The sequence below is a fragment of the Pyxicephalus adspersus genome, chromosome 5 (genome assembly GCF_032062135.1).
Source record: "Pyxicephalus adspersus chromosome 5, UCB_Pads_2.0, whole genome shotgun sequence".
NCBI classification, from domain to species: Eukaryota; Metazoa; Chordata; class Amphibia; order Anura; family Pyxicephalidae; genus Pyxicephalus; species Pyxicephalus adspersus.
Window position 1 is genome coordinate 29,319,756 of NC_092862.1, and position 23,603 is coordinate 29,343,358.

A 23,603-nucleotide genomic window follows, 5' to 3' on the forward strand; every position below is an offset into this window, starting at 1 on the left:
TTAAAGGTGAGTGTAATTTTTTTATTTTCAGTTTAGTTCCACTTTAATATTTAAGGTCACCAGACTATGAAGGAACACATATGGAATTATATTTTAAACCAAAAAATATTTTATATTTTAGATTCTTCAAGGTAGCCGCCTTTTGCTTTGATGACAGCTCTGCAGACTCATTTTCTCAATCAGATCCATGAGGCAGATGCTTGGAATGGTTCGGAGTCTTGATAGGGTTCCCAGGATTGCTGCTTTTCCTTCACTCTGTGGTCCAACCCATCCCAAACCATCTCAGTTGGGTTCATGTGGGGTGATTTCGGAGGCCAGTCATGTGATACAGCACTCCATCACTCTCCTAAGTCCCATAGCTTTCACATGACCTGGAGGTGTGTTTGGGGTCATTGTTCTGTTGAAAATAAATGAAGGCCCCAGTAAGCAAAAAACAGATATGGTCATATGTCACCGAAGAATGATGTGGTAGCCATGCTGGTGAAGTATTCTTTATTAATCACCAACAATGTCACCTGGAAAGCATCCCACATCATCACACCTCCTCCGTGCTTAACCGTGGGAACGACACATGTAGGATCGTCTACACAAAAAAATCTAAAATTTTGACCAAAGTACAGATTTCCACCTGTTTAATGTCCATTCTTTGTGTTTCTTGGCCCAAGCAACTCTACTCTGGTTGTTCTTCCTCAGTGTTGGCTTCTTTGAAACAATTCAACCATGACGGCCTGATTCCCACGGTCTATGAGCAGAATATGTTAAGGTTTGGCTGCTATTTGAACTCTATTAAGCATTAATGCCGGCTCTATTGCGAGGTTCTGTCAATTTGCTGTTTCTAAACTTAACCTGCGATACTCATCTGTCCCCATTGGGTCCCAGGGTGCCACCATCTTGATGGGAGGTGTTAAAGTTTGTGAAACCACTAATCTAATTCCCTATGGCAGCATTTCTCAACCAGGGTTCCTCCAGGGGTTGCTAGGGGTTATTTGAGCAAGGTGTCCCTCTCCGATCAATTTAACTGATACCAATCTTTTTGGCTATCTGTAAGTGAGTCATTCTTCCCAATGGCCAGCAGTGTAAAAGGCATTCCTCCTAGCGACCACCATGGTATTGTACCATTAGTTGTGGATATATTTATAATACCGTGTTTCCCCGAAAATAAGACCTACCCCGAAAATAAGACCTAGTAGAAAAAGAAAAAAAAAAAATACCGAGCGGGAGACAGCGGGCGTACACACTCCGGAGCCGCACAAGCCGATGCTTGCCTTGTAGTTCCGGCTCCTGTCACAGGTGGAGTGATATTACATGCACTTCGCCTGTCAGAAGCCAGGAACCCGGCTCGCGTCTTCTGATAAGGTAAGTTTTTTTTTTTTATTTTAACCAGCACTATTACGGTATAAAAATAAAAAAAAATAAAAAAAAAAAATGTGAGCAATCATTGCCCCAGCCACATTTTGTGCTGATTTTAGGTTTGTAAGGACAAGCTGGCTGATTTAATACAGTAACAGTGCAAGAAGAGAAATGCTGAATTCAGTAACCAATACCGGTAGCAATGAATCAATGAAGAGTTTAATTTACAATTGGGTCGCCATATAAAACTCTCAAATGTACATTGTTCTACATGAATATGGTGTTTTTTTTTTCATTAAAAAAAGTATATAAGACCTACCCTGAAAATAAGACCTAGTGTGTTTTTGGAAGCCCAAAAAAATATAAGACAGTGTCTTATTTTCGGGGAAACACGGTATATATTTAATTATATATAAATATGATTATACCGGTAGCAGGGGTTCCTTGAGAACCTGAAGGTTATTTCAAGGGATTCCCCCATGTTAAAAAGGTCAGCAAATACTGACCCATGCAGTCATGGCACTTTGAAGTGTTAAACACTTAAATTACATGCCTGAAGGTGTTAATTGTTGTGAACTTATTAGGACAGAATTTTTTAATTAAATTACATGGGTTATAGTTAAGGCCCATGCCTTCCTTAGGGATGACTGTTTCAATCTGACTTTTTTATCAAAGGCAAAACTGCAGAGCCCCCTGACTTTGCTAGTGTTCCTACTCAGCTGTTATTTAATTGTTTCCCAGTTCTGCTCCTGTCCTAACCTCTTGTCCAGTCTGCTGTTCCCTGTTGCATTTCCTGTCTTGCTGTTCCATTCTTGCATTCTTCCGTGTCTTTGATGAACCCCATGTCACCCATGCTACCAGCCTCTTCCCTTGACAGTAAATCAGTAAACCAGGGCCCAAGCAAGTTCCAATTTTTCTATTTGGGGGGAGGAAGGAAAGAAAGAAAGTGAGAAAAATAAAAGAAAATAATAACGAGAATACAACTCACAAGACAGGTTCACAGGCTTTTGCTACATCCACTAAGTGGATCAGCTACAATTTACTGCAGGCCTACAGTAAGCTCACAGGGCACAGCTGAGAATTAGGGGTCAGTGTGTAAAAGAAGCGACACAAATTGTATCATTTCAACATAAGGATGATATAGGACACTGGAACAATAAGGCTGGGTTCAGACTTGCCTCGGGATCAAGTGATCCTGTGCGACACTCAGATCCAGCGATCTCCAGATCAGGTACTGTTTTCTACTGCTAATTATTCTCTATGAGGCTGCTGTGGGTAGAAACTACTTGTAGGGTCACCTCCAGAGAAGCAATTCATTGACATGTGGAAGTGGCAAACTCATTGCCAGTCTGAGCCTAAGGATAATACCTCTTGCTTTACAGGGGACAGAAACGAATTTTTTTTTTAAATTTAAGTTTTGGCAACTTAAAAGGATGCAAGCTGCATAGATAAAATAAAGAAGCCGGGAGGGGGGGACCCCACATATATATCCTGTATAATGTAGCCCTCATTCCTTAAAATAAAAGTTCGAGGAGAGAAACTCATCTTAGGGTTTTAAGGTGAGTCCAAAAGGTGAGGATTTTAGAATTGAATTATAAAAGGTTGTGACATATATATGTTTGAAATGTGTTTACTGTACAGAGATCAAACTAACAATATCTTCCATGAAACACATCAAAAAATGGTTTGTGACAAAAGCACAGCTTCAGAAATGATGCCTAACATAGACATCTGTGTAGTCTGTTCTTTCTAGTCTTTTGACCCAATGCGTTTCACACAAAAGTGCTTCATTGGGGGTCTATGAGATTAGGATTCACGGAGCTGTACATAATCCAAATAAAACTTCTAGTAAGAGCAGCAAAATAGATATAGTTACATATATATCAAGCATCACAATCTGTGAAAGGTCAAATAGTTTTCTATTGGATTACTATGCATCGGTTTTAACAGTCTTAAGTGGGATAGCTGAAAACCACAGACTTTTTTGACTGGCAGTTTTTTTTATGCGGACATGTAAACAAAGTCTCCAATAGTTTACCTTACAAAACTAACAAAATTATACAATTTTTGTCTTCCGCCATTGGTCCTGATTCAGCATATTGCCATCTAGAGTTTTTTCCTTTTTTTACTAAACTTCATTTTCAATGTCCTGGCATGATAAAAGCTTACAAACCAGAAGCATAATACATCCATTCCAAAAGCAAATTGGAGTGAAAAACAACAGTGGCCCTACTAAGATTCCAATAAGAAAATCAAATGTCAAAATCAGCTCACCCTGCATATGCTCTTAATGAAGATAGAACTGGGGTTGTTATTCATGTGCTACACCACAATGTCCACTGCAAAAAAAGGTCAAAAACTGCAAATTGATCAGCACAGACAGAATGTAAAACAAACCTTTATTATGATCTATTAAAAAATAATTTAGGAACTTCCGGTTCCGGCGCCCCGCGAGCAGGCAGCATGTAAGCCCGGCTCCTGCTCGCCTCCGGGATTCCAGCTTAATGAGCCGGCACTATCTCCGCTCCCCCGCCCGCATCTCAGCGCATACTTACCAGCGCATGGATGGATCGATTTCTGGAGCCGTCCTCTTCTTCTAAGCAGCAGGATACCATGGGGAAGAGGGATAAGATCCGCTCTACCCCCTCCAAGATGGCCGCCGCATCCCTTTCTTCACATGCCTCCAGCGTCGCTGAATTAAAGGTACAGTCCTCTGATCATTCAGAGAGTTCTCAGCCTGAAAAAATAGCTGATGCTGTCGCTGCCTTGCTGAAACCAACACTACAAGAGGCCATTGATGCTGCAGTACAAAAATGCATACAATCTGTGAGGAAGGATTTAAAGGAACAGTCACATAGATTAGATAATGCTGAGCAGCGCATTACACTAGTTGAGGATGATGTTACCTCTGCTAGGATCACTTTATCTACGCTAGAAACCAAAGCACAAGCATTGCAGGATAAAATAGAGGATTTAGAGAACAGATCCAGACGCAATAATTTGCGTGTTGGTCTTCCAGAGAATAATAAACCAACACAGCTGCATGATATCTGCTCTACGATATTACCCAAGCTATTGGGCCTTACTGCACCCTGTAAAGTTGAGCGTGCTCACAGGCTGAGCCCAGCCTGCACGGAGAGGTCTAATCCTAGACCGGTACTGGTCGCCTACTCCTATTATGCTGATAGAACCCGTCTGCTTCAAGCTTTTCGGAACCAACGCAAGCTGCAATATGAGGGTGCCTCTCTGTTACTATTTGCGGACTATTCGGCAGAAGTCTCACGCAAGCGACGCAGCTTCCAACGAGTATGTTCCATGCTATACCATCATAAACTGCGTTTTACCCTGGCTTATCCTGCAATCCTACATTTCACTGATGCTCAGGGGAGAAAATACTCGCTCACCTCAGCCGAGGAAGCAGAAAATTTGGTTTACACATTAACATCGGAGCTGTCACCTGCACCATCGGAAAATTCTGATACCTCCCCACCACGTTTAAATGGGCGCTCCTCAATCCCAGTGTACTCCCCAAAAGTACCTAAGCAATCGGATGGTCCTCCCACCAAGAAGATCCGTGATGCACACCGCTCTGAGATGCAATCAAAGGGGAGATAAACTGATTCAAGATCGGCTATGCCAGAAAGTGCCTTATTTCTTAAATTGAAACCTCCCATAATTATATCTCATTATGTGAGGCGTGAGCTTACACCTACTACTGGAATGATGCTTTTTCCAATGTTGTTGAGTTGGAATGACTTTTATTGCTCTGCAAGGAAAAAAGGAAAGTCACTTATCTACAGTGTTTGTTTTTCCCCCCTTGTCACATTCCTGACCCTTCCCCATGTTTCTAATGTTGATATGGGACACATTTTTTCTGCTGGTTTCTGTAACAACCATGTTAGCTTTATGGACCATGCTTGTTTATTTTCCGTGGAGTTCAGCTCACTGATTGTTATATGTCATGCTACGATCTGTGATGTTTATTTATCGCATCGCCTGTATTTTTGGTATTCACCTAGTATACCAATATTCTATTGCAGTAGGTATGTAAATGCTATGTATAAACCCTGTACCCATTTGGTATGCAAATAGTCTCCTGGAATGTTAAAGGGCTGCGTTCCCCTAATAAACGCATGGCCATATTACGTCATTTGAAAAGATTGAAGGCAGATATTATCCTGTTGCAAGGAATGCATCTGGGGGCTAATGATTTCCATAGAATGAAAAAATTATGGGTCGGGGAGGTTTATGGTACCCCCCCTGTTGATAGGAAGGCGGGAGCCATGATCCTGTTTCATAGGTCTTTCCAAGGTAAGATCAAAACAGTTAAATGGGACTTAGCTGGCCGCATTCTGAAATTGATCATCCAATTTTGACCTATCTATCTATAATATGTATGCACCCAATTCGCCATCTTCCTCCTTTTTTCAGGAAGTTTCTAGTTGGATAGCCCAGGACCCTACCCCTTGCAAAATAGTTGGGGGAGATTTCAATTCTGTTATGGTGCAATCAGAGGATAGACAATCCTCTCCGACCCCAACTACTGCCAAGCCTTCTTCCCACTCGGTACTAGCAGATTTTGTCCAAGCCATGTCTCTGAATGATGTTTGGAGGCAGTACCATCCTCTGGAATGCCAATTTACCTTTGTATCCCAGGCCCATATAGCGCAAGCCCGCTTGGATTATTTATTTTGCACAGATGCAATCCTGGAGAGATTAGAGTCACCAGAAATACATGTTTTGGCGTTATCAGATCATTCCCCCATATCTGTTACAATGCAGGACAGTTTTCCCAAGGGCGAATATTTACCTTGGCGTTTTCCCTCTTATCTATGTAAGGATCCTGAGTTCCAGGGAATGCTAACTTCCTCATGGCTAGAATATACTCAACATAATGCAGCTCATAGGAACGAACCCATACTTTTTTGGGAAGCAGGTAAAGCCTACCTCCGGGGACAAATTATTTCCTTTATGACCAAAAAGAAAAAGCTGACCCTTTCTCATTTCTTGTCTGCGCAACGCAATCTTAGAGACGCGCAATAGGCGCTTACTGATAATCCCTCCCCAACTGCTAGACAGATATGGCGTGACTCCAAACATCAATTTGACTTAAGGCTATACCAATATGAACAACTGAAATCTAAGTATAGAGATTTGTTGTTTCATAAATTCGGTAATAAGTCAGGCAAAATGTTGGCGAATTTGGTTCGTGCAAAGTATAAACCAACTTATATTCCAAAACTAAGATCATCTGAGGGTGATGTGGTTACCTCGCCCAAAGAGGTGAACCGATATTTAGCACAATACTTTCAGGATTTGTACTCACTCCCAGTTACAGATGAGACAGCTGGTTCTGCATTCCTGTCATCTATTGATATGCCCAGATTGCAACAAGTTGATTTGGAGATACTAAATGCCCCTATTACTAAAGAACAAATTCAAAGGGTTATCACGCACTTGAAAAATGGGAAGGCCCCGGGACCTGACGGCTTTACAGCCAAATTTTACAAATTTCTTGGAGAGGAGGTGGTTGATGACCTTCATGCCATGTACTCCACCTTATGGGAGGGAGGCACCTATTTTCAGTCTGGGCAGGAAGCCTATATAAAGCTTATCTTAAAAAAGGATAAGGATCCATGTGATCCGGAATCATATCGCCCTATTTCTCTGATAAACATTGATGCAAAAATTTTATCCAAAATTCTAGCTGATAGACTGGCTAGGTTATTGCCTTCTCTTATTTCTCCTTCTCAGATGGGCTTTGTACAGGGCAGGTCTGCAGTAGCTAACATCAGGAAGGTATTGGTTGCGCTGGAGATAGCAAAACAGCAACAACTCGATCCTGATTTGGCTATATTTGCAATAGATGCGCAAAAAGCATTTGACACGGTGAATATTACATGGCTTTTTAAGGTGCTTCGTCACATTGGGCTGGGAGGCTCCTTTCTGAACTTATTGGCGGCGATGTATGCATCCCTGAAGGCCAATGTACTTACACCTGGGTTCCTGTCTGGTCCCCTCACATTGTATAGAGGAACCAGGCAGGGATGCCCCCTATCGCCCCTCCTATTCAACCTTGCACTAGAACCGCTGGTTAGATGTTTGGACACCACCCCATCTCTGCATGGTATTCCGGTGCATGATGGTGAGTTGAGAACCGCCTTTTTTGCGGATGACATTTTGATATTCACATCTGATCCTAGAAGGGATAGCAATGCTATTAGCACATTATTCTGTACATATGAAAGCTTTGCGGGCCTCAAAATAAATTTTGCAAAGAGTGAAATTCTCTCTCTAGCCAGATCTAGGACGGTTGCTGACCGCTGGAAAGTGGAGGTTCCATTCAAAATTGCTTCACAATCTATAAAATACCTAGGCTTGCACATTGGTTGTATGCCCTCCTCTTTGTACTCTTTGAATTATCCTCCTTTGTTCACCAAAATAATGCGGGAATTGAAGATGTGGGAGAACCTACCACTATCTTTTCTGGGCCGCTGCCATTTGGTGAAAATGATGTCCTTCTCTAAATTGTTGTATTCCATGCAGACTTTGCCTCTGTTACTCACCCATGCTGATATTAATGCTCTTAACAGAGCTTTTACAAAATTTGTTTGGGCAGGTAGACGCCCCAGAATTTCGCTTTTGAAATTATATCTACCAAAGACGGAGGGAGGGGTGGGCTTTCCAAATATCAGGCTTTAAAAATTTGGCCTGTATAACCAGACATGTTGTGGACTGGCTTGGAGGCACTTCCTAGTATTCCAACTTGTCCCTTGAAAGTGCTATGTCCCATCCATGGAATTTGTGCGCCCTTTTACATTCCAAATTGGCAGCGCTTCCACCATCATTACGCCATAACTTAATAATCAGGGATACGGTAATTGCATGGAAGGTGATTAGACAAAAATTTAAACTTCCTTTCCGTTTCTCTCAATATCTTCCTATATGTGGCAATCCCCTGTTCCCCCAAGCACAGGAGTATGGAGCGTTTAGAATTTGGAAAGAGAAAGGTCTGATTTATTTTAAAGATCTTTTTGGACAGGATATGTCTAAACTACCCCTATCGGCTCTGCAAAACAAGTATAATATTCCTGGGTGGGCTCTCCATCCCCTGTACTATAGTCAGGCGGTGTCCTACCTCAGATCTTTGGTTCATCAGTATGTAGACTTTTTGGGTTGCGGTGGCTTTGACAGGCTCCTAACGCTGTCCCCTCCGAGTATATCTAATATACATGCCTATCTGTTGCCTTCTTTTATTAAATCCTTATCAGTCTCCAATGTAAGACTATGGCAAAGAGATTTTCCTGATCCGGGGATTGTTGATATAGTTATACAAGGTTACTTGACTGTCAGAAAGTCCATTGTAAATGAGGTATGGAGAGAATCACAGTTTATGTTGTTACATAGAGCCTACAAAGTGTTCAGGCCTGCAACGTTAGATGTGCAGCCTGAACAATGGCATTTTCAATGTCCCAAATGTAATAGTCCCAATGCCTCTCTCACTCATCGCCTTTGGTTCTGTCAACATATTGAGCATTTCTGGCGTCAGATTATTGTGTTTGTGTCCAAAGTTACTGGACATCTTATCCCTAACACCCCTTCCCTCCTTCTGTTCAGTTCATGGGAACAGGCCAACCAGGATGGTATGCCCCGTTCCTTACAACGTTGGACTAATGTCTGTCTGTTAGCTGCCAGAAGAATGATTATGCGCAATTGGACTCAACCTTTACCTCCGACATTGGAGCAAGTCATCACCTCCTTGAAAGCTTTATTTCATACTGAGATGTTGGACGCCCGGATTCAGGGTGATGATCGTATAACTTGTTTCTGGCAACAATGGCACAAATTTATGTTATGTACCTTTATGAACACGGAGAGCTCATCGATTTTGAATGAGTTTCAATATTCTACATGGTATATTATGAATGTTACATTTTCTGCAAATACAAATGGTTGATAACTTTTGTATTTTTTCAGCTTCAAGTGTCCCCCCCCCCTATTTTTCCTTTTTGTTCTATCCCCTTGTTAATTGGTGTTTTTATGTTGTCTTTGTAAAATGATAAAACTAATAAAAATTGGTTTGAAAAAAAAAAAAATAATAATTTAAGCCAGGTACACTTATTTATTGCATCCAAAGGTGCGCTTGTTTTTGTACCTGCTGTACAGATTACAGTAAACGTTTTTTTTTTTCAAATGCCAAGTATACAATGATTCTACATACTATCAATATTAAACATTGTTTCCACAAACTGGTTCTTCTGATTTTTTTAATCTCAAATTTTTCTTTTTCAGTGATCACTTTGTCAAAAATCCATTATAATAATAAGCAACCAATCAATTTAAACACAACATTTAACAATAATCAAACCGTTAAACCTACACCATAGTTAACCATAGTCAGAAAACCCTAATTTCTAATTCCTATCCTTTGCATGAAACTGTGAACTAACCTTTAACCCAAAATGGTAATCATTACTCCTAATGTCTTACCATGCTTCCAATTCTACCTTTAACCCATCATCAAAACATTGTATGGTGTAAACAAAAAGTAAATGTTAATTATAACTATAACTTCACCATTCCAAGTGTAGTACATTCACCACTAAAGCCAACTTAGCAGCTCAACAATGGATTCATCTTTTAGCCAAATTGATGATGATGTAATGTTCCCAAGTGCCCTGCACATACATGTATAGTCCTTAAGAGCCTAACATTTACCATGTTACAAAGCCTTGTATTTCTCCCAAGTTAAGCCAGAGACAATGGTTGCTCACCATACCTTCCCCTCCCTCTCTCTACGTGATAAACATAAAGCTCAGCCAGAAATTTACCTATATGCAACAGGTTGGCCTGAAATTGGATCAGTCAAGTGTGACAATCAAATGTGACAATCCTTTGAAGTCTATAATCTGCTAAAGGTAGCTGATGTTCTTTATTATAGTTCAAATCTTAGTATTCTTGCCTTGGCATTCATTACCTTGCCCATGTAATCTTGTTGATTTTGTTGTAGTATCAGCCATGGGGCTACCATTCAGACAATGATTAGTAAACTGGCAATGGGCTAATAAATACACATTTTAATTAAAGTGGTGTTGAAAAAAATCATTCTTTTTCTTTCAGCTTGCCTAAATTTGTAGGATTTGCATCTCATCATTTATACTCATGTCTGATTAATATTCTTACTTTCATTTCAGATTTTCACCTCTCTCAGTGGGCCTGATTTATTAAAGCTCTCCAAAGCTTGAGAGGATACACTTTCATCAGTAAACCTGGGTGATCCAGCAAACCTGTTATGCATCTGGTCAAGGATTGAAAACATTTGCTAAGAAATAGCAAATGACTTTTAGGAAATCATTTCCAGGTTTGCTGGATCACCATTGAAAGTGTATCCTCTCCGGTCTTGGAGAGCTTTTATAATCCTAGACCAGTGTGTCAATGAGCGTAACGTTATTGTTCACACATTCAAAAGTATGATTATTAGCTTGGATTAAGATATTCATTGTCAAGGTACATTACACTATTATATTATGATACATTGTTATTATTTATTATAGAATTCTTACCAACTGAAAAGAAGCATACACATGACAAAGATTAACATAACAACAACTAAAAACATGTTTAGGGTCAGTTCTTCAGCAGTTGTCAGAGGACACATTCATGGCCCACTTGGCATGAAGTATGGAAGTGTGCAGGTGTCTGGATATTACAATATATATGTTCATTAATAGAATAGATATCACAACATTGCTGTTGTTCCAGTGCCTGTTTCCTGAAATGACCTGGCTCATGACCCTGCATTTTGTCATGAGTGTTGCTAATCCACTTAGCTCAGCTGACCTGTAGTGTGATTTTGGTCTTTTGTTCTGGTTCATCACTTGATGACCACTTCTTTGGTTTTGGTTCTTGGCTTTATTCTGACTTCGATTCTGTTTCCTGACAATGGGCCTGATTTATTAAAGTTCTCCAAGGCTGGAGAGGATACACTTTAATCAGGGAAGCTGGGTGATCATGCAAAACCTGCAATGGATCCGGTCCAAGATTGAAAACATTTGCTAATAAATAGCAAATTACTTTTAGGAAATCCATTCCAGGTTTGCTGGATCACCCAGCTTCACTGATAAAAGTGTATCCTCTCCAGCCTTCGAGTGCATTAATAAATCTGCCCCAATATGTTTACCTACTCTTCTGATTACCCATTTCTGGTAGGACTAATATACACTTTCTGTGTGTATTAGTGAAAGAAATTTGAGGACTGTAAGAGGTCACATTATCAGTTCCTTAAGTTGCATTAAAGAAGACCATCTAATTCTTTGGCTCTGCAGCCTAGGCTGGCAGCTAGGTAAATTAGGAGCCAGCTTCCTTCCATCCAATTATAGGACTAACTTTGGCCATAGATTGCCATTGAACACAAAACGTATCATTTTCTTCATTTTATTGTCCGATCTATAACTATTGTTTGGCCAGATTTTGCTAACCAATTCCCTCAAAGCTTTCCTTCTACTGGGAATCTACAAACTTTAGCTGTTTCTGACAGCACTAATGTCACTGAAACATCATGACAGTCAGGTAACTAGCATTTTGAGAAGAAGAAGGTAGCAGTTGTAGCCTCCATATTGTCTCATTGGGGGATTTGCTAAAGATGTCTGTAACTAGCAGGAGGCCGTGCACAGCAGGGTTGCAAGCCAGCTCAATTTCTTACTCACTGCCACTAAAGCATAGAGAAAGGTTTGTACCTTTTTAATGGGTCAAAGCATAATTAATTAGGTGCCAGCTATTCTCTTTAAGGTTTTCTCATGCAAGTTTACAAGCTTAAAACATACACGGCATAAAACATTTTTTTTTACCATTTGGTAGGTCTATGTTCCTGCAGACACGTCCTGACTTACACAGTAGTAAGGAATATATATTATTCAGCTTTCCATTTTATGGCTGATTTAAAGAGATTTTCATGTTTTGTCTTAAAGCAAATTTGCCATTGCTGTGCGCTGCATAATCTGACAAAGTCCCGAGGATTTGTCAGCCCCCGCTTCACATGAAGTTGCTTAGAAAATCTTGTGGTTTATGGAAATATTCTGCACACATTATAATACTGTACTCTTCATTCCAGAGCCAAGCGACGTTGAGAGTATCCTGTTTTACCCAACCTGGAGGGACAAGTGTATTCTTTGTATAACTAACTGTTTTTTGTTTTTTGAGAAACCACTGCCAAATATAAAGTGTTCATCTTAGAAACATTTTACAAGTGTTAAGCCAGTGAACAAATACAATGCTCACGTCACGTTACATTCCCTCATCCTGCCTAAAGTGTGGAAGGTGGACCCACCAGGCTGTCAGTTACAGATTTCCTATTAAAGTCACTTTTTCCTGTGACAGTTGTGTGTCTCTTGCTGTATTTGTAGATAGTAACAGTTTAGTTTTTTAGTGTGCAAGTTTTAGGAACAGAAATGTGCTATTTGGTGTTCATGCTTAGGGCATGGAACGGTTAAGCTGGAAATTACAGTAGGATGCAAGGTCTACCAAGTCTGAGCATTCCTTCCCTTTAAATATTACTGCCTTAACTTACCCCTATAGTCTGTATTTGGAATTTAGTTCAGAAATATTACTCTCTTTCCACTGGAAAATGCAGAGTTACCCAAATTTCATAAGACACTTTTGCAATGTAAGGATGGTGATCTCATGGCCATGCAATGTGATGGGGTAATATTATAATCAAAGTTTTTACTCCACAAATACAATTCTCTAGTATTGTTAGTTAGGTACTTTTATAAGCAGAAAGGACCTGGACTTCATCAGTTGACCTTGCATTTTAATGCAAGATGTGTTGTAAAAATGGATAATGTACTAAATAGATAGTATGCTAAATTCAGTACATTATTGCTAAACTGTTTTTTTTTTTTTGTGACCAGAAGCTTTGTGTGCTGGATCAATTCACTCAGAACGAGTAGTTGATATATTAGAGGAGACTAAATTTAAAATTTATTATTAAGGACCCAGTACACAGCCTTCTCCTTAGGCATTCTTTATAGGCGCTATATAAATCCTGTTTATCAATAATAATAATATTATTTCAGCAGTTAGCCCAGTAAAAACACTTATCACAGACCTTCCACTAAAATGAAACATTCATTAACATTGTCTCTTCCCCCTTCTAAAATCTCTAACACTAAGGGTGAAAAAGGGCCTTAAAAAGAAGGTTAGAATTACATTTATCTTACCCCATCTTCTATATCAGTGGTAAATGTAATTAGTGTTAGTTGTGTAGATGATTTGAGAAAGGAGACATAATGAAGGCAGTCTGTTTTAGTGGAAGGTCCGTTTTTAATCCTATGCTAGTGAAATAAATAAATACCAGCCACATGGGCCTAAATTTAGTGGATTTGTCAGTTAAAAACATTCATTTGGTTACTGGTTTCTCACCAATAAGATGTCCTCCCTGTCTAATCTACCAGGAAAAACAGGTAAACAAGACTTTGGACATATAAAATATTACTATTATTTTTATTATTAATAAACTGTTTTTTATATAGCGCCAACATATTACACAGTGCTATACATACAATTGATTTCCAAAAATCGTAAAATGCACCCCAAAAGATCAGGGTGGCTTGACTTAAAGCTGACCTATCACCAAAATGTTTACTTTATATGAAAGGGTAAATAACCTTTTCATATAAAGCAAAAAATGTGTTTTTTTTTTTAAAAAGTGGAAGCTCCTCCTCTTCTGTCTTTAGTGCTACAGCAGTAAAGAATAAATAGGAAGCCCAGATACCTATGTCAAGTATCCCGAGAGACTTTAGGCTGCTCCTTCTGCACATACCCAATTTTGAGCATGTGCAGAAAAGGGCTTTTCCCGCAATAAAAAAAAAAAATCATGCATGTGCAGTGAGATCGGCACTCTTTATTTTTACATTTGCAGGAGGATATGTCACCCGATCTGGCGCCTGCGTAGTGCGGGATCAGGTGGCGTAGAAAGAAGCTGGAAGATGACGGAAGAAGATGGCCATGCTCGTGGTTCCTCTGTGGCCGGATGAAGTAAAAATCTAGAATAGCACAGGAATAAATGAAAGCCAGGTGTGGTGGGATTGAGGGCTCTGCAGAAGTAAAGCAGTCTTTTTTTATTTTAATTAAAGTTCTGCTTTAACTAAATAGTCATTGTCCTATTATTGATTGTTCTGGAAAATAGGTGGACTGGAAAAATAAAAAAAAAAATTTAATTTACCATTATCCCATGCTAAATTGGGCTTTTCTTTTACTTTTATCAGATTATGACATTCTTATGTAAATTATCTTTATATGGAATGTCCCTATTTCTACGTATGCCATTGATCTGTTAATACATTTCTTCTGCAATCACACAAAATTCCTATTCCAACACTTAGTACATCTTACAGATAGACATATGCTGATATTATTTTAGATCCAAACAGATTCAAACTTCCTTTTTTTAGCCATCACCAAATACAACCCTAAACAAAACACTCTCCAAATCCTCAGTGAGGGACCACTGGCTTTATTCTCTAATGTGAAAATCTCCTAAAACATGCATAAGAATGAATTCAAAATAAGTTTCCAGTGATAGCACACCCCAGAATTACTAGACCACAAATCCACAATTACTGCAGAAAAATGCACCATTCATAAGGATTCTGGATCTTACCAAAACTGATCCCAATTTGGAGACGGGTTAACTAAAGCAGGATTAAGGTTCTGCTTTAAATGTTTGATCGGTCAGATAATTATTTTAGAAATTGGTAGTCAATGCCTCTTTTGCAATAGGCCTTCTTATCTGCCCAAGGTGGAGAACAACAGAGTGGCACCCCGCTGCACTATATCCCCTTCACTTTCATTACGATCGTTCGTAAGCTGTGAACCTGCCGGGACGGCTGTTCAGATAACGGACAACGAGCACTGTACACACACCAGATTAACCACAAACAACAGCTCCTTCTCTGATTGCTACCAGAGAGAAGCATTTGTTTCCCCCAACTGTTAACAATTTGCTAAATTGAATCAAAATTGAATTTGTGATCACTGGAATACCTACAGCCAGTCTACCGCACCTACTAAATCTGTGTCCTGTTACTTTTTCTAAAAGTTTTTAAACACAAAAAAAACAGTTTATTTAATTTCTGTGTATGTGTCCATTCAAATAGCAAAATGTTAAATTAAAAAAAAAACTGTTACATTTTTTTTCCAAGCATCTAAATGCAGAACATTATTTTTGCAGCACTAAATTCATTCAGTGTCCCAGATTTGCTGCTTGTCTCCCATCTACTACCAATAAAGCTGTTTGAAAGGAAAAAAGAGGCCACTACTAAGGCAGGCGTGACAAAAGCCTCCAAAAAAAGAGAATCAGCAGCTGCTGTCTGGATGAGGAACACTGACATTGTCTGCCTGCAATTCTAAGTGTGCAATCAACCAATCCCCGGAGCTGCACAATCACTGAGCTAAAATCAGCAAATTCACCGGGGAAACAATTTCTGTATTAGAAGAACCTTAAAGGTAATATTATATTTGTATTTGTGTTCTTGGGGGCATTGTGATCATTTACATTCATGTGACATGAATTCTGCAGCCTCAATGCATGCATTGTGCTAATATTCACATTGAGACGTATGCTCATCACCTAAAGAAATGCACTCATTTTAAGACTTCCTATTGAATTGCATTAATAATTAAATATGTTATATAAGCAATGCACAGCATATGTCCTGGGGATGAGAATCCATAATTTGTACCTTGCGGGGAGAGAATACTATTCTTGTTAGATATTAGCAAGGCTGGCATGTTGTATATATCAGAACTTATCACAACAGTTACATTTCAGTGATTAATTGCAAACAGTCAGCTTCACGCTAGTCTAAAATATCTCAAGTACGCCTGCTAGATCATTAATTATTAAAATTGTGCAATGGCCTCTTTTATAGCATGTGTACAGAAAGAAATCAAGCTAGCCATTGGTTCATAGGATGGGTACCATGTAGGCCAGGCACTGTTGCCAGGCAACCGCATCTCCCTGATCTTCAATTACAGATGCTAAGAAACGAAGGGAGCAAAATCCTGTCCTCAAAAAAACAGATGCTGCAAATTTCCCTAAAGGTGTAAATGGCATTGGATAGGTGTTTTCAGATGATTTATTTTCCTGACATTATTAAATCCATTGGCCCAGATGAAAGAAACTGGAAGAAAGCCAGTCCACTGCACAGAAGCAGAAGTATGTGGTTTGCTGAGCAAATGATAGCTTAAATGCACAAGGGAGGTTCTCTGACTTTTTTAGCTCTTCAGCTCAGTTGCATTACTTTTTTTAAAGGGCAGAGTACAGTGATATTTGTAAAGAGGTAAAAAATGCAACTACTATTTGGTAGCATTAAAGCTGCAAGTGTAATCATGAAAATGTTGCAGCTGAAAGTTTACCAAACCCCTCTCATATTAAAAACAATTATAATATAAATTATAACAGGGCAGGATCAGATCTGCGGCAGCAGCAAGCAATCCCTCATGGGTCCCAAAGCCTGGAACCTTACTTGGTTCTAGGTTCCTAAAGAACCGGCATTTGCAGATTCGACAGTTAGCATTACTGAACTGCTTACTGCTGTCGCCATTCATTCCTAATTGGGTAAACATTACATGTAGTGTCTCCTCAAAGGCACTACAGGTAGTCCCCAAGTTAAGGACATGTGACATACAGATGACTCCTGGATATGAACAAACGTGGCTTCCCTGCTCACTAGTGTGAAGGACTGAGGCTTGCTGGGGGTCGGGAGCAGTTTGCATGAAAATAAATCTTTTGCTAAACACAGCTGAGGTTGTGGGTGATCTTAAAAGCTTAGCTGTTCTGTAACCTCTTGTAACACTTTGATGACCAAGACAAACTCTGCAGCTGTTTCTGTTTGCATATCAAAGCACAGCTTGCTCCAGAAGTTAATGAATATCAAGGCTCCATAAAGTTTTTTGCTTTGTTTTTGATTAACTCAGAGTGAGGATTTTATACAGTAACTGACACCTCACTGTCTAATAAAATGTTGAGACAAACATATGTCCTAAACACAGCTGAGACCGAGCTCTTCTGCAAGCTCTTGTTACTCTTTAATGACAAAGACAAACTCTGCAGTTGTTTTTTTTTTTTGCACATGAAAACACAGCTTGCTCCAGAAGTTAATGAATGTCTAGGCTCCATACATTTTTTTTTTTTGCTTCGTTTGTGATTAACTCACAGTAAGGATTTTATACAGTAACTGACACCTCACTGCCTAATAATAAGTTGAGACAAACATCTGTCCTAATTGCATTTATTAAAATAATGTACCTGTTCTGAATTACATAAAAATTCAACTTAAGAACAAACCTACAGTCCCTATCTCGTATGTAACCCGGGGACTACCTGTATTTGTCAAAAGCATCCCTTGTCCTAAAAACTTTGTGACATAGAATCTCAGCCAGGACACATAGAGTGATGGAGTTTGCAGGTCCCCCCCGTGTTTGCATGGGTTTCCCCCGGGTACTCCTGTTTCCTCCCACATCTAAAAAACATGTGGGTAGGTTGATTGGCTGTCCCTCAAACTGATCTTAGACTGTATTAATGATATATGACTATGGTAAGGACATTAGATTGTGAGCCCCTTTGGGGGAAAGCTAGTGACATGACTATGGACTTTGTAAAGCTCTGCATAATTTGTCAGCACTATATAAATACTATGTAATATTAATAAGTGGTGCTATGCTGTGGACCTGACCTTGGATACAAGGTCCAGTAATTTTGATCAGAAGCTTTACATAATCAGGCTGGCTGCTGTCCAAATATGGTACCAGAGGCTAATTGAAAAGGTATACCAATGTACAGTTTCCAAAAGTTGTTACTTAATTTATTTGCCAAGACATCTACTTGTTTTGCCATACCATGCAAATATGGTGCTACAACGTACACTTTACCCAGCAAACCCAGAGGGCTAAAGTTCTAATAAATTGATACATGCCCAATAAAAAAGTATTTATGAATAGTATTTATGTTTCTATCTTGATATTCTCACAACTATTATCTTTATTGTCTGTATGTCAGATGACCTTAACTCAGGGACTACCTGTATATATATATATATATATATTTTTTTTTTTTTTTAAACTGTGTATTTAGCTGCTGGTGTGGAGGTTACGCTTTTGATCTGTGCTTTAAAAAACTCAATTTTGTTTCCATTCACCAAAGGAACATGGACTGTTCCTAAAGCAAAGTGATTTATCCCATTGCAAGGGATATTTCACTTAGCTTAGTAAATAGGCTGTAGCTCTGCTGACTGCAGCTTCTAATCATGAGCAGGGAAATTATTTTTCTTGCAAAATGAACTATCATCAAATTCACAAATCCAAGTGAATTTTCTCTTGCAAAAGGAATAATTGTCATTGCTAATGGAACATCCTAAATTCCTTTAGTAAAGATTCCTTTAGTCAACTCTATTTTAACAACAATATTGTTACAATATTAATAATATAGAAGCTTGCTGGTTTCAATTACACTGAAGTATGGTCACTGTCACAAATGTATTTGTCAAATAGAAGGTTATTTTACCAGCCACAGCGGCCTCAGCAGGGAAGGGAGACAAAAGAGTCCAAAGTAAGCACTAGATACTTTATTGATACTTTAAATGAATTTTTTTCAGTATATCTCATACAGTTAAGTTCCAAAATGTGATTTCAATAGATCAAATGACGTACAGTCCATACTAAACCACCTTTGCTAAAAGGTGAAAAAAAAGTTGCATGCTACAGTTTAATTTAGTAAAAAGTATTTTACTTCACCCCGAATTGTGTTTTTCAGGTCACAAAGCATATTAAAAAGCAAACTATGTTCTCTTGCATAGTGCTCAAATACACATAAAAAGTGCACTAAAAGCAATAAAATTACAGAATGAAACAATTACACTGCCATTCCACAGTCACAAAAAAACTTTTATGAAAGATACATTTAAGCTGCATTGCTGAACTCTTCCAAAAATGCTAAAAGCCTTGATGTAATACTTCAATACCCCGAGTCTTTGACCCAGAACAAACATGCAGATAAGGATTTCTGACTCTTCCCTCACTTTCTTGTTCTACACAGTTGTTTGAGGACAATGATTGAAGAAAGTGTTGGAGCCTGTAGGTCAATACAACAGCCATGTAACAAACATTTTCAGTAAAAGAGGTAACAGTGACAGATCCAAAATTACTAGACAACCTCATTTTTATACACTCTTACTAATGGTAAAAAAGTTGATAAAATGATTATGAAATCTTTAGGTTTTTTTTTAAATAAATTTGAAGTGTATCTCAACACGTTTTTTTCAAAGACTTAGAACATATTTGCTGTCATTGTGGTTCACCTATTTTCCTCCTCTCAGACAGATATTCTTGGCATGGACAATGTGATAATATTAGGAGATTTGAGCCAATGACATAATATAATATGAGCCATCTGTTTCTTGATTATGTGCCGCTGTAGTGAATGTGCTTGCTAAGCTTCTGTAATGAAAATCCATAAATCAATATTTCTCTTTCATGTTTGGTAGTTTCAGGTCCACCAAGTTACTTTGCTTAAAGTATATCTAAAGCTGGAACTCATTTTAGATTAGAGAATGCTTAAAACCCTTGTCAGAAGCCTACCCAAGGTAAAACCACCTTGTGTGCAGCTTGCTGAAGTCAGCCATGTAATGCTCCCTTATATTTACCTACCACCAGCACCAAATTTGCTCCCTCTTAATTTCAGTCACCATCAGTCCACCTTCTTCATACATTATATTGGAGGTCAATGTAAATTTCCCTGGTATATTAGTGGTCAGTATAAAAAAACACCTGGTAAAATGGCATTTATTGCCCCTGTTACATTGGTAGTTAGTGCATAAGCACATATATTTTTATTTAGTGTTAATGCCCCAGTTGCAGTGGTATTTGGAGCAAAAGTGCCTGTTACATTGGTATTTAATGAACATGACCCCACCTAAATTAGTAGTAGGCATATATTCATTTTGTTACCTTGATATTTAGTGTAATTGTCCTTATTTAATTAGCAATCAGTGTACGTATTGTTTTATTGTCAGTGTAAAAGCACATTGAAAGTTACGTTGGTATTTAGTGTCTTTTATTAGGCAGTTAGTCAATGTTTGGCTTTATGTGTCGTTTTATTTAGAAAACACAAAACTAAATGCTAAGGTTAGTGAGAACTGTGTTGGAATACACTGTGTTTTTAATCTGTAAACACTGCTGTCTGCTCATCAGTTGGCAATCATAAAGCAGAATATGCTAGCGGGCAAATTATATGATTAAGTACTAATATGTGTTATTAAACCTTGTCCTCACAGACACAAAATTAGCAATGCAATAGAAAAGTGAATACTCTGATTTGAAATAAAGGGTCTAAATAATTAAAGCTCTCCAAGACTGGGGAAGATAGACAATAAGTGAACCTGGGTGATCCATTAAACCTGGATTGGATCTGGTCCAGGATTGAAAACATTGCCAAATAACAGGAAAGGATTTTTTCTAGAAATTTGTTTCAAGTTTGTTGAATTGCTCAGGTTTTCCCATGATTTATATTCTTTGGGAGCTTTGATAAATCAGAGTGAATAGGACACTGGTTGTCAACCTTTTTGGACCGGCAGACCACTAAATTAGCTGGCTCAGGACCGCGCATTGTTTTTTCACATAATTTGATAACAAGTGTCTGGTGGTCCTGCCAGTTCCCCTACCATTCTGACCACAATTACAGAATCAAATACATTCTGGTCTGGTGATTTGCGTTTGTTTGTCAGCTTTGCACCATTATCCTGCACCCAACTTCATTGACAGTGGATGCTATCATCAGAAGGAGACCTGCTATCAAAACTGCAGCTTACCAATATTGAGCACTAAAGACTGGCAAACATTTGGTGCTTCACCTCATTTTGCTGTCCACTTTTAGGCAATTGAAATGATCATGTAATAAAACCCAAAAAGTAAGGTACATAAGCAATTTACGTGATAATTGTCCAGGCCAGGGTTCCTCCAGAGGTTGCTAGGGGGTCCTTGAGCAAGTATAACTGTCACCAATGTTCATTTTGGCTTTCTATCAGGGTGACATTCTTACCACTGGCCAACAATGTAAAAGCTGTGGATATAGTTGTTCTCCTATGTTAAAAAGTTTGAGAAAGGCTGGGCTAAGGAAACAACTTTTTTTTTTTTTTTTTACTTCGGAGCAGGAATTGTATGAGAAAATTCTCAAATAGAACAGTGTTTTAAACATTTCCTCAGTGGCTTTTTTCAGAAAACAAAATTACGGACATGTGAAAAGTAAGTTCACTCCAAAAATTGCTAACTTTTTAAAACATGTTTAAACCTAAAACATTAGATCTTTTTTCAGTGCCTACAAACTTATACTTATGATACTTATATGAAAAGGTGACACATTGAATTGACAAGGTGTTATTATTCTTGAAAGAAAAAGCAGTTTTTCCATATGGAAGAACTAAGTGTACCTGTTATTATCACCAATGAATTCAAGTGTTCCAGATTAGCTTTCAAGGCTTCTTTTGGTAAATTATCCCCTAGGCCAGGGGTCAGCAACCTTTACTATCAAAAGAGCCATTTAGCCTCCTCTTCCACTAAAGAAAAATAGTCTGGAGCCGCAAAACATAACACAGTTTATAAACTTTTAAAAGTTTTAATATTTTTTTAATTTTACCTGTTACAACAAGTGTGCATGTGTAGGCCTACTTTGAAATAAATTAAACACTGAACTATGCCCCTAGAAGCCTCCAGCTTCTAACGTATCATCCTGTTACATTATAAGCTGGAGGCTTCTAACGTAACAGGGTAGATTTTTTGGATGGGCAGAGTTCTTTATGTTCTGACGATGCCTTAGCGATTAAATTTTAAGGGGTGTTAGCCACAGGTCTCCCTCATTTGCAGCTTTAATTTTGTTCACCTGTACCCCCCAATCTTGAGTAATTGGGGTTTAGGTGCTAGAAGCCTCCAACAATGTGTAACAGGGTAGGGGTTTTTTGATGGGTGGAGTTTTTAGGAGGTGTTAGCCACAGGTGTCCCCCACTTGCACCTCTAATTTTGTTCACCTGTACCCCCTTCCTGTTCCAGAGAAATTGGGGTTCAGGTGCCTCCAATAATGTGTAACGGTAGATTTTTTTGATGGGCAGAGTTCTTTATGTTCTGATGATAGCCTAACAAATAAATTTTAGGGGGTGTTAGTCACAGGTGTCCCCCATTTGCACCTACATTTTTGGTTTTGTACATCTCCCCATTCCAGGGGAATTGGGGTTCAAAGGAGGGTGATGTCATTGTACACACCCATTTGTACACGCCCTGTGGTAGATTTATTTCACTGGTAGATTTTTTTCATTAGAACACCGGATAGGGAATCCCCCTCCTCTGCAGTGTCTTGGGAGGAAGGGGATCCCCCATCAGAGATCTCCCCCCGGCAGCTGAAGGGAGCCACAACAAGGAGGCTGAAGAGCTGCATGCGGCTCTGGAGCCGCAGGTTGCAGACCCCTGCCCTAGGCAGATGTCAAGCTTCTTTTTTTTTTATTTCAGGCACAAAGAATGCCCCCTTGTCTTCTGCAATGTCCTTAAAGTAAAAAAAAATGAATATTCTTGATTGCTATTTGTAGACTGCTTTATACAATTCAAAAACATGTCCATATTCTGCATTAATCGGCTCTTCTTAAGATAGAATCGATTCAGTTCATGTTGTAGCTGTAGTGCTATAAGGAAAAATCCCTTATGAATTGATTGCTCTTTTCTGCACTTTTACTAGTCTTTTAATGTTTTCTTATGAAATAGTGTCCACAGTTTTCCTGGGTGTTGTTGAATTATGGGTCACATCCAAGCCTGCCACTATCTGTACCTTCACCCGACTTACACAATTAGCTTAGGTGCTCAAACCCAGAACTGACCAGAACTTTTCTGAGAACTCTTACCACACCATCTACATAGTGAGTGACCTACGTGATCATTCTGACTAACCCCCCTCCCACTTACCTCCACTATCTATATCTACCTGCTTGCTCAGTGAGCAGAAGCGTCTTCTCAAAGCATCAATGCTAGCAAAAATAGCAGCACAAATGTTGTGTTTGGATTTTCCTTTTTCTAGCAAGGCTGCCACAATTTAAAGGTAATCCTGATGGCTTTAAAGATGACATCTCAAGATTTGCCCTAACACCAAAATATGTCGGCATTGCCTTTATTTGCAGAATTTCCTTGTTAAGCATTCTGAAGTAAGATCAGAAGTTGAT

At 38.9% G+C, this 23,603-nt stretch overlaps 1 protein-coding gene and 1 long non-coding RNA gene across 3 annotated transcripts in view; one reads left to right on the forward strand and one right to left on the reverse strand.

Annotated features, from left to right (window-relative positions):
- The window catches only part of LOC140330692 (uncharacterized), a 25,993-nt gene continuing 2,390 nt past the window's right edge, over positions 1-23,603 (reverse strand). Inside the window, exons 1-3 of one of the 2 annotated variants that reach the window (XR_011920785.1) lie at positions 3,906-4,002; positions 2,110-2,266; positions 1-397 (exon numbers count right to left, since the gene is read on the reverse strand). This is a non-coding gene — a long non-coding RNA (uncharacterized lncRNA). Of the gene's footprint in view, positions 398-2,109; positions 2,267-3,905; positions 4,003-23,603 lie in introns of those variants that run through there. The other variant, XR_011920786.1, reaches the window with a different exon arrangement.
- Positions 15,700-23,603, forward strand: part of PKIA (cAMP-dependent protein kinase inhibitor alpha) — a 22,315-nt gene continuing 14,411 nt past the window's right edge. Inside the window, exon 1 of the mRNA XM_072411021.1 lies at positions 15,700-15,855. The gene's annotated coding sequence lies outside the window, so the exon portion shown is untranslated. The remainder of the gene's footprint in view (positions 15,856-23,603) is intronic.